Source organism: Carettochelys insculpta, chromosome 33 (assembly GCF_033958435.1).
Source record: "Carettochelys insculpta isolate YL-2023 chromosome 33, ASM3395843v1, whole genome shotgun sequence".
In the NCBI taxonomy this organism is placed as follows: Eukaryota; Metazoa; Chordata; order Testudines; family Carettochelyidae; genus Carettochelys; species Carettochelys insculpta.
In genome coordinates this window covers 1,460,266-1,469,315 of record NC_134169.1, presented here as the reverse complement: position 1 = coordinate 1,469,315, position 9,050 = coordinate 1,460,266, and the positions used below count along the sequence as shown (strand labels likewise).

The 9,050-nt window shown below is 53.3% G+C and overlaps 1 non-coding gene across 1 annotated transcript; it reads right to left on the bottom strand.

Annotated features, from left to right (window-relative positions):
• Positions 1-4,181: 4,181 nt before the first annotated feature.
• TRNAF-GAA (transfer RNA phenylalanine (anticodon GAA)) lies at positions 4,182-4,254 on the bottom strand. Its single transcript has one exon. It is a non-coding gene; the product is annotated as a tRNA-Phe (tRNA).
• Between the last annotated feature and the right edge of the window lie 4,796 nt (positions 4,255-9,050).

The window sequence follows — 9,050 nt, the reverse complement described above, 5'->3', positions numbered from 1 at the left end:
AGGCCGGTTCTGAAGAATGCTCAGTGCCGCCTTTTTCTACTGTTACTGGTTGGTCTATGGGATGATTTTCAATTGGGTAGAGGGGCAAATTCCTGGGTTCAAATCCCCACCATGCCCTTTTTCTCCCTCTGTCCTTGCCAGACTGTTGGGGGGGCTCATGTCCTTGTGCCCATTTTTCCTCTATTCCTTTGCTCAGTGTAATGGAGCAGCCACTTGCCACTTGATGGCTCAGCTGAGGCATTAGCTCTGTCAAGATGGGGCCCTGCCAGTGACTACTCCCCTCCTGTTCACTGTGGCAGCACCTCTTGCTGGGAGAAGCTGCAACTGTCCAGCTGCTGACTCAGCCTTTGCCTCCATAACTTGGCATTTCCTTCCTCCTGAGCAACTGTCCTGCAATTCTCTGTCACTCCCACAGTGACCCATGGAGTGAGCTTGTTCTCTGCCACAGGCCCCATCTATGCCACACTCTCAGTGGCCGTTGGTGGAACCCAGGCGCACCCTCCCTCTGGTTCCAGCCTGGCTGGGACTCTGCACCCAGCAGTTCTGAGCTTTCCCGTCCCAGGTCTCAATGCTCTTTCCCTGGACTGCTTCTTTCACCTCCCTCTTCATTTGGCTTTACTGGCCAATGGCAGCCATACAAGTGACTCCCCTTTCCCAGTAGCCTCTGTGTTACTAGCTTCCATCGCTGACTCATAGATCCATCTGCTCCTGCTAGCAACGAATCTCTCCTCCCTGCCTCTTCCTGCAGGTACAGCCAGAGCAATGGTGGGCGGATACCCTGGCACAGTTACCTTTCGGTTCCATTCATTCTGAGGATTCTAACTTTTTCTGGTCTCTGAATGTGTTTTGAGGCTCTGAGTGTTCAGCTCTTGATCTAGGATTGTTTTCGTGGCCAATCTGAGCAGCCGGGGACATGTCAGGCTGCTGTTCCAGGTAAGAAACCCCTCATCCTCCAGACCCTGGCCTCTCTGGCAGCCCCAAGGTTAACTCGTAAATGAGCCTTTTGGGGCAGAAGTCACTCCAGGGACCTCTCATCCTTTCATTCTCAAGGCAAGTTGTCGTGATCATGAGGGTCAGCCAGCAGCCTGGGAGTAAAAGGGTTAACGTCCTGAGCCAGGTGGGGTTGGCCTTTAGGAACATAGGTAAGAATTAAATTTTGGTTCCTCCCTCTTCACTTCTCTGTCTTTTTCCTTCTTCTTCTTTCCAGCCATGAGGAAGAGAGACACAGAATATCTCCCTCCAAGAACAGGCCCTCCAATCTTCTGGAAGTCAGGTAAAGTTTAGATAGATCCATTAGGCTTTAATGTTTTATGGTTTGGGAAGTGGGATCTGATGTCTGTGCACTTTTTAGAAAATTTCTTTTTACTCTCCTTATAACTAAGTTCTAGGCCCATGGTGGAGACTCCCCATGTGTTTTACTTTGTGACTCTTCCATCTAGTCATGAGCCTTGCAACACAAATATTGTTTTAAAAATAAAAGTTCTTTCTTTTTTCTTTTTATTAACCTGGTATTGGTTAATGTTTGTGTCCTGGTTTTTACTTTTGGGGCTAAGATTTCCCAAGTAGTCTCTCCCTGGTTTCCTTATTCTTACTTGGGTAGTGGCAGCGAATTTTATCCCCAAAATCTAAGGTTTTTAGGATTTTTGTGGGGAAGTTTATACCATTTATCTGCATTCTGCATTTATCTTGCTAGCATGGGGAAGGAGCCATGGCACAAGTTTTTAACCCCTGGCTGTGGGGTTGGTGTTAGCGTGGCTCACTCATGTCTTACTTTGGGGGCTTTGGGCCAATGCATTGGGCTCTGCAGCTGGGAACTGTCAGTGACTTTTCTGAGATGTGTTGGTCCTTTCTGCAGCCCCCACTGTGGGAGGGCTTTGCCTGGTCCTGGGCTGGGTTCTTTTCTGGGGTTTCCGGCACCTCTGCCCCTGCCATTTGAATGTTTCTTGGTCAGAGACACAGGCTTCTTCCTGTGCCTGGGGTGGGCCCTGACGCTGCTGGACGAGTGTTATGAAGCCAAAGTGCTGTGAGCTCAGTCTGAACCAAGTGGCCTTTGTTTGTTAGATTCCTGAGCCACCTGGCTTTGGGCCTGGTTCTCTTGCCCAGCACAGGCCACTGTGAGCAGGGCCCTGCATATCTGTGGTGTACAGTACCCTCGTGTGTTCAATGGAACAGAACCCTGAGCTTTGCAGGCTGGGAACTGATCTCAGCTGAAGGATAGGTTTGCTCAGTGCTGGTACATTGGCAGAGGAAAATGATAAGTGTTTAAATCCATTTCAAACATCCAGGGAGAACCCCAAATGGACTGGAGATGAAGATGTATTTTCCTTAAGACAACCATCTGTGAAGGAGCACCTGGGACTTTTTCAGCTGCAGTCAAATGCTCCACCACGAAGCTGTACTCTTTACCAGTGGAAAATGGTGAAAGTTTGGTTATGCTGTAGAGACAACTGTGACGGAGTGGGAGGAGTGTATGTGTGAGACTCAGGCTGGATGTGTGTGAGACAAGCAGAGCAACTCCCAGCAGCTAAGGATGACCCTGGGGCTATAACCTAGGCTGGCAGGTAACACCTCTGCCCTGAACAAAGAGGAGGGAGGAGCTGATCTGGCTTTGAATCAGAAGGGGCAGTTAGAAGCTGGAGGAGAGAGGGAGCTTGAAGCCAGCCAGCCGGGCAAGGGGGAAGCTACACCTCAGAGAGGAACCCCTCAGGCTTCTTTCCCCAGGACGAGATGGAATGACTGTCTCTGATTGCTGCACTGACTCTTCTGTGAGAAACTGGGCCTCTGTCGCCTACTAAACTTCCTACTCTACCTGCTGAGTGAGAGTCACTCCTGCCTACGGCCAGGGTGCAGTGCATGGGGACCCCTGAACCCCATCACAGCAACTCTACCTTTCTCAGAAGGAATGCATGTATGCCAGTATCAATAGCCAAGGTAAGCAGGGTGCCAACCTCCAAAGAATCACAGGTGCCCAGAAATTGTTTAGCTGCAGGTCCCATGGCGTAATGGCAGTGTTCAGAGCTCTGCATTCTGCAATCTGATTTCAAATCTGTGGGGTTTGCTCTAAATCTCTGTCTCTCCAAGGCCTTTCTTCTCCACAGGTACACCTGAGTTGGAGCTTTTTCCTCCTAGTGGATGAGTGAGGCCCTCTGGAGCTCCATCAACAGTATTTTAACTTTAGGGGAACCTCACAGAAAATGGCCTACGTTCCCTAACTGCTTCAAAGCCCTCCCTGTGGACCAAGCACAAATCTCGTGCTGCATTTTGTTGGCTGGAAAAATATGCAAGGGGTTGTGGACTTTGTTGTCACTCCACCATTTCCTGTTTGTCAGACCTCTTTCCCTTTTTCAGCCACCCACTTGCCCGGCCACTCTTTCCTCATCCAGCAGCTTAAAGCTGGAAACTAAGAAAAGCGAGTCCTTAAAGGCTTCTCGGCCCACCACCTCAAAGGGTGTCTCAAGTGTGGAGAGGCAATCTCACATCTCAGGGAAGATGGGCGAGCTCAGCACCTTCTGAGTTGGCTGCTTCTTATTGCTTCAAAGAGAAGAAATCAACAGCATACAGGCACCTAAGTGCAGCAAAGGGAACAACTACTGTTGGTGGATGTTTTTTGTTTAATTAATTACAAAAGTGTTCCCATGTCTCATTGAAAGGTACCGCAGGCTGTCTGATTACTGGCACTCACAGGGGCAGGGAATGCCAGGCTCCAGGTCAGCCATAGAAGCAGGAACACATGCCAGGACACAAATGACATACTGTGTTTTTTGCTGATTTCAGCTTGGAGAGTTCTGTGATTATCAGTGCACCACAGAATCTCGGCTGTGTTCCTCTGACCCTCCCCTGCAATGCCATCCACCAGTGTGGCATTTGCTGTGACACCTGGATGGGCCAACCTGGAGAAAGTGGTGGTGAGAGGGCCTCAGAGCTGCCTTTCACTCGCTCAGCGGGTTGAGCAGTGGACTTTTGGGAACACTCAGCAAGATCTGTGAAGTTGGCTGGATCATACTGGGCACAATGGGGTCTTTTTTCCTCCCCTTGCTGCGGAAGAGCAAGAGAAGAAAGGAAGAGCACGCTAGCGCCTTGGTGTCCGAAAAGGGCTGACAACATCCTTTCCAGGAGCATTTGCCAGCAGTAAGGCCCCACGCAGTCACTAATTGCTCTCTGGCCAAAGTTCAGAAAAGCTCTGCTGAAGCTTGGGATTGAACCAAGGACCTTTAGATCTTCAGTCTAACGCTCTCCCAACTGAGCTACTTCAGCAGCTGTTTATGAGGTTTTCAGGTCATCACCTCAATATTGGAGATGTTTTTCTCAGCTATTGCTGTGATAGCAATTGTCCTTGGGAGGCAGGAGGAATGTTGGCAGCTTCCTGAGTCAGAAGATTCTGTAGGTGTTTGTCTCTGTCGGAGGGGTTGGAGCAAATGCGGTTATATCTTAATGCTGGGCTGTAGACAATGGATCGTGTGGTGTGTCTGGGATGGAAGCTGGAGGTATGAAGGTAGGCGTATTGGAGATGTTTTTCTCCAATCACAAGGCCTTTTACAGAAGATACTTTACCTACAGCCTGAGTCTCACACACGCACCCACACGCCCCCCCCAACACTATCACAATCTGTTTCATTTTTTCACCCCCCATGTGTTACCTGTGGGGGCGGTGAGTGGGTGGGGGGGACAATGTGTGTGTGTGATGGGAGGCAAGGTCAGGAGCATGGACTTGAAGGCTTTGCCCTCACTGATGTCGCTGGCTGGGAATCACAGAGCTATCTTTGCCCCTCAGCCAAAAGAAGCTGTGCCAGGCAAGTGCCCCTGCCCTATCCCACATGTTCAGTCCCAGCCAGACCCAGCCAAAGCCTGCTCCTGAACCTGCCTCCCATCGGCCCCTCACAGACTGACCTGGCAGAGAAGGGGCCAATCCAGCTGGAGCTGCTGTGCTAAGGGAGCAGCTGGAAAGGAGCAGAGCGTGTCAGGAGGAGACACAAAGGCTGCAGACCCTGCCCATGGCCCTGCTCTGGACCCACCCAGCAGGGACACATGGGCTGAGCTGTGCTGCTCCCAGGGCAGGGCACCACAGTCCCCTGCTCACCCCAGGAAGCAGCTCTGCAGGGGACATGAGTGATCATAGCCCTGTTAGGCCAAACCTGCCCATCCCGTGTCCCCGGCCAGCCAGTGAGTGGCAGAAAGTTTCCTGGCAGGGTTGAAGTTGGGACATATGGAAAAGTTCCAGGCGTGTTGGGTGAGGCGGCCGAGTGGTGAAGGGGATGGACGGCTAATCCATTGTGCTCTGCAGGGCTTGAATCCCATCCTCACTGAACCTTTATAGGCACCATCCTGCTGAGCTTTGTTGAGTTCCAGTCCTATTGTGTGATGCTACTTCTAGCACAGCTGAGCCTGCTGCCTCCCAGCGCCTGTGCTGGGCAGACTCCAAGCACAGGCCAACGCTGTCGCTCACTAGTGTGGGTGTCTCTGCAGAGGCAGGTCTGGGGCAGGAGAGGGCCAGGAGGCAATACACACTGTTAATGAGATTCCCTTAATGCTGAGCCCTTGGCTCCATAGACCTGTTGGTGAATAACAAGAATCAAGGGCATCACCTCCCTGCCTTAGTAACAGACAAAGGGCTTTGGGGTTCCTCCCATGCTCCCCACACCCACTCTGCAGCCACCTCAGCTGTCCACCTGTCAGTGTCTGTTACTTCTTCCTCCAGAATGACGGCAGCCGCCTCCTGCAGCTCTCTGAACTCTCCAGCACAGCCCAGAGGTGCTGCAAAGCAGGTGAGAGGCAGCCAGAAAGATTTGTCCAGTCACCACTGGGTGCTGCTTTCCTAATCTCCCCTTACCTGGGAGGTCCATGGCCAGGGGAGCCACAGAGCCTCTGGGACTTTTCTCCTAACTCGTTTGGGTTTTGTCAGTGACAAACAAAGGGATGTGAGAGGAGAGTAACTCTCCCTCTCCTGACCTGCTGAGATTGCACCGTCACCCTCTGTGCACAAGCAGTGCCAGAAAGCCACAGGGCTGGGAGGATCAGTATCTGTTCTTGTAGCCAGAGGAGCCACCTTCCCAACACCAGTTTCCGCTGCGTTTGCCTGTGACTGGATTCTTCCCAATACTCCTCTCCCATCAGCCTTTGCCTCCCCCAGCCATGACTGGGATTGCCAAGGGAGGGCTTTTTGGTTCCCCAGACACCTGTAGGAAAATGTTGCTCACGATGCACAACAAAGCACCACTGGGAGTTGAACCCAGGATCTCCTGTTTACAAAGCAGGAGCTTTTACCAGTTAAGCCTTGGTGCCCCCCTTGCTTGAGCTGTGGGTCCTGACAGGGAGGTATCTGTGTTCGTCTATGTCTTCAGCCAAAAAGCCGTCCTGCAGCACTTTAACGACAACCAAACGAATTTATCAAGTGATGAGCTTTTGTGGGGGCCGACCCACTCTGGTGGGCTGCCCACAACAACCCCTTCCCGTTCCCCAGCACAGACATTGTGCCCGACGGAAGCTGGAGTTGCCGCCGAGAGGACATTGCGGATGAGAGGAACGAAAAACCCCCTTTCACTTCCTGTCCCCTCTGCCGTGTGCAGATCAGACTCCACCAATCTACCCTCCTCCCACCCCACCTGCCCCAGTGCCAGGATCCCACCAGCAGAGCCTGGAGTCCTGCCCCTCTTTGCTCCCTCAGCCTGACTTTCACTCTGTGCTCCCCACACCCTCCTTTCTCCCTCTTCACACCCCAGGGGTGGGGCGAGGAGGGCCCAGCTGTGGGGCAGAGTTATCGCCTGTCTCTCACGGAGTGGGGGATGGGCTGTGCCGCCCCGGCTGGAGCTTTTCAGGGTGAGCATTTGCTGTGGTGTAACGAGAAGAACATTTTGCCTTTCTGTCTCCTTCTGCCCTTCAGTCCCACTTGTGACCCTCCACACAACCCCTTTGCTTTATTACCAGCCCAGTGCAAATCACTGTGCCCTGGGGGTGGGGCTGACTTCCCAGCTTTCCCTGTGTGAAACCTTTGAGCAGGGCCTGGGGCTGTTTCTGTGCAGTTGCAGGTCGGGGTCCGCTGGGGGTGTGGGGCTCCCAGTCATGTCTGGTGCCCCCGCCCCATGTCACGGAGGTGTGTGTTGTGTGGGGTACATACCTGACCGTCCACTGCCGCAGGTGGGGGTACCCATTCGTGGGCAAACCCTCCTTGCTGAACAGCTGCAGGTGGGCCATGGCAAGACCCATGTAGGCATCAGTGGGGAGCCACAGACCGCCCCCCCCCATCTGCCCTGGATGAAGACTGTGAATGCAGGGACATGAGCTGGGGATCATTGTTGGCCTCTACAGGGTATGAGTAGGATCCATGGCTCCGCACACCTTCCTGGGTGAGGCTCCTGCTTCTGGGCTGGCCGGGGGCTGGGCATTAGTGGGAAGAGCAGAGACCCCCCCCATTCTGGTGGCCGGCCTCACGAGCAGAACTCTGTTCCTTTTCTGACCCAATAGCTGCTCTGCTCTCCCCTCTGCCCAGGCCTTCCTACCCTTGCTGAAGCAGGCTGCCCAGGGAAGCCCCAGAGAGGGCTGAGCTGCAGCAAGGCGGCCGTCGTCAACATGTGCAGCATGGCTGGCTCCATCCAGAATGTCTGTGGCTGGGAAATGGTCCAAATCATCTCCTATCGCTGCAGCAAGGTACAGGGCACACCCAGCAGGGCCTGACTGCTGCCTGGGTTTGCTACTTGCACAAATCCCTGTCACTCGGTGTATTCCGCTTGTTCCCCATCCTGCTGTCATCATTCCAGCCTCCAGCGCTGTGCTGGGCAGGGCCGGCAGATTTTGTCTGCCTGCAATTCACTTGGGCTTTAGATCAGAGTTCCCATCCGGTGAGGAACTTTCTGTTGTGCCTGTATCCCGCCGGAGAAATCCCCACCCTGAGATGGGCTGGGGACAAACCTCTCACCATTTTCCAGTGATAGAGAGCCTGGCTCAGTGGTGGAACACTTGACTGCAGATGAAGCTCTCCCAGATGCCCCTGTTTGGATGGTTTTCTTAATGGAAATCCATTTTCACCTCTGGCTCCAGTATGTTTTGGGGTTGCACTGGATGCTTGACATGGATTTAAACACTTCACAATTTCCTCTACAAACGTACAAAAACCGAGCGAACCCGTCCCTCAGCTGCCTCAGTTCCCAGCCTCTGAGGCTCAGGTTTCTGTTCCCATCCGTCACACAAAGGTGCAGTACGATGCACATGCGCAGGGCTCTGCTTGCCATGGGCTGCACTGGGCAGGAGAACCGGACCCACAGCCGGGGGGCTCAGGAGTGTGACACAGAAATGCCCTTGGTGCAGGCTGACACACCTAGGCCGTGTCACACTCAGCCAGCAGCAACAGAGACTGACCCAGGCCCAGGAACAAGCCTGTGGCTCTGAGCAGTAAATAGTCACCAGGCAGGGGGCAGAGCTGGGCAGAGGGCCAGGCAGAGCCCTCCCACAGAGGGAGCTGCAGAAAGGACCAATGCAGCAGAGAAACAAAGAGACATAACTGCCGAGTCTCACACATTGGCTCAGAGCTACCGAAGCAAGAGACGAGTGAGCCAGGCTGATGCCAGCCCCACAGCCATGGGTCAGTAATTCGCCCTGAGACTGAAGGGGTGAGAGGTCCCGGGAGTGACTCCTTCCCCCAAAAGGCTCATTTGTGAGTTTACCTCTGGGCACCCAGAGGGAACAGACCCCTTGGGGCACAGCCCATGCACAGCACAGTTTAGTAAGCATGAAAGGAAGCACAAAAATCTACCCCACGAGCCCCAGTTTGAACTCTTATTGCCAGAGACAACGACATCTCCACTGCGGCTGCTCTCAGAACATGGAGCATCCACCAAAATGCTCGCAAGTGGCAGAGTTGTGCGGTTGACACAACCAGCCCTGTTGCATGTATCTCACCTGCCCAAGTAGCTCAGCAAATCTATGTGACCAGGCAGGTGACAGGCACAGAAACACAGAGGATGCCAAGAACAGTAACAGCAGGTTACTGCCAGTCACCAGCACCCCTGGACAGAGGCATTTGGAATTCTTTTGGTGATACCAACAGTGACACCCAGCAA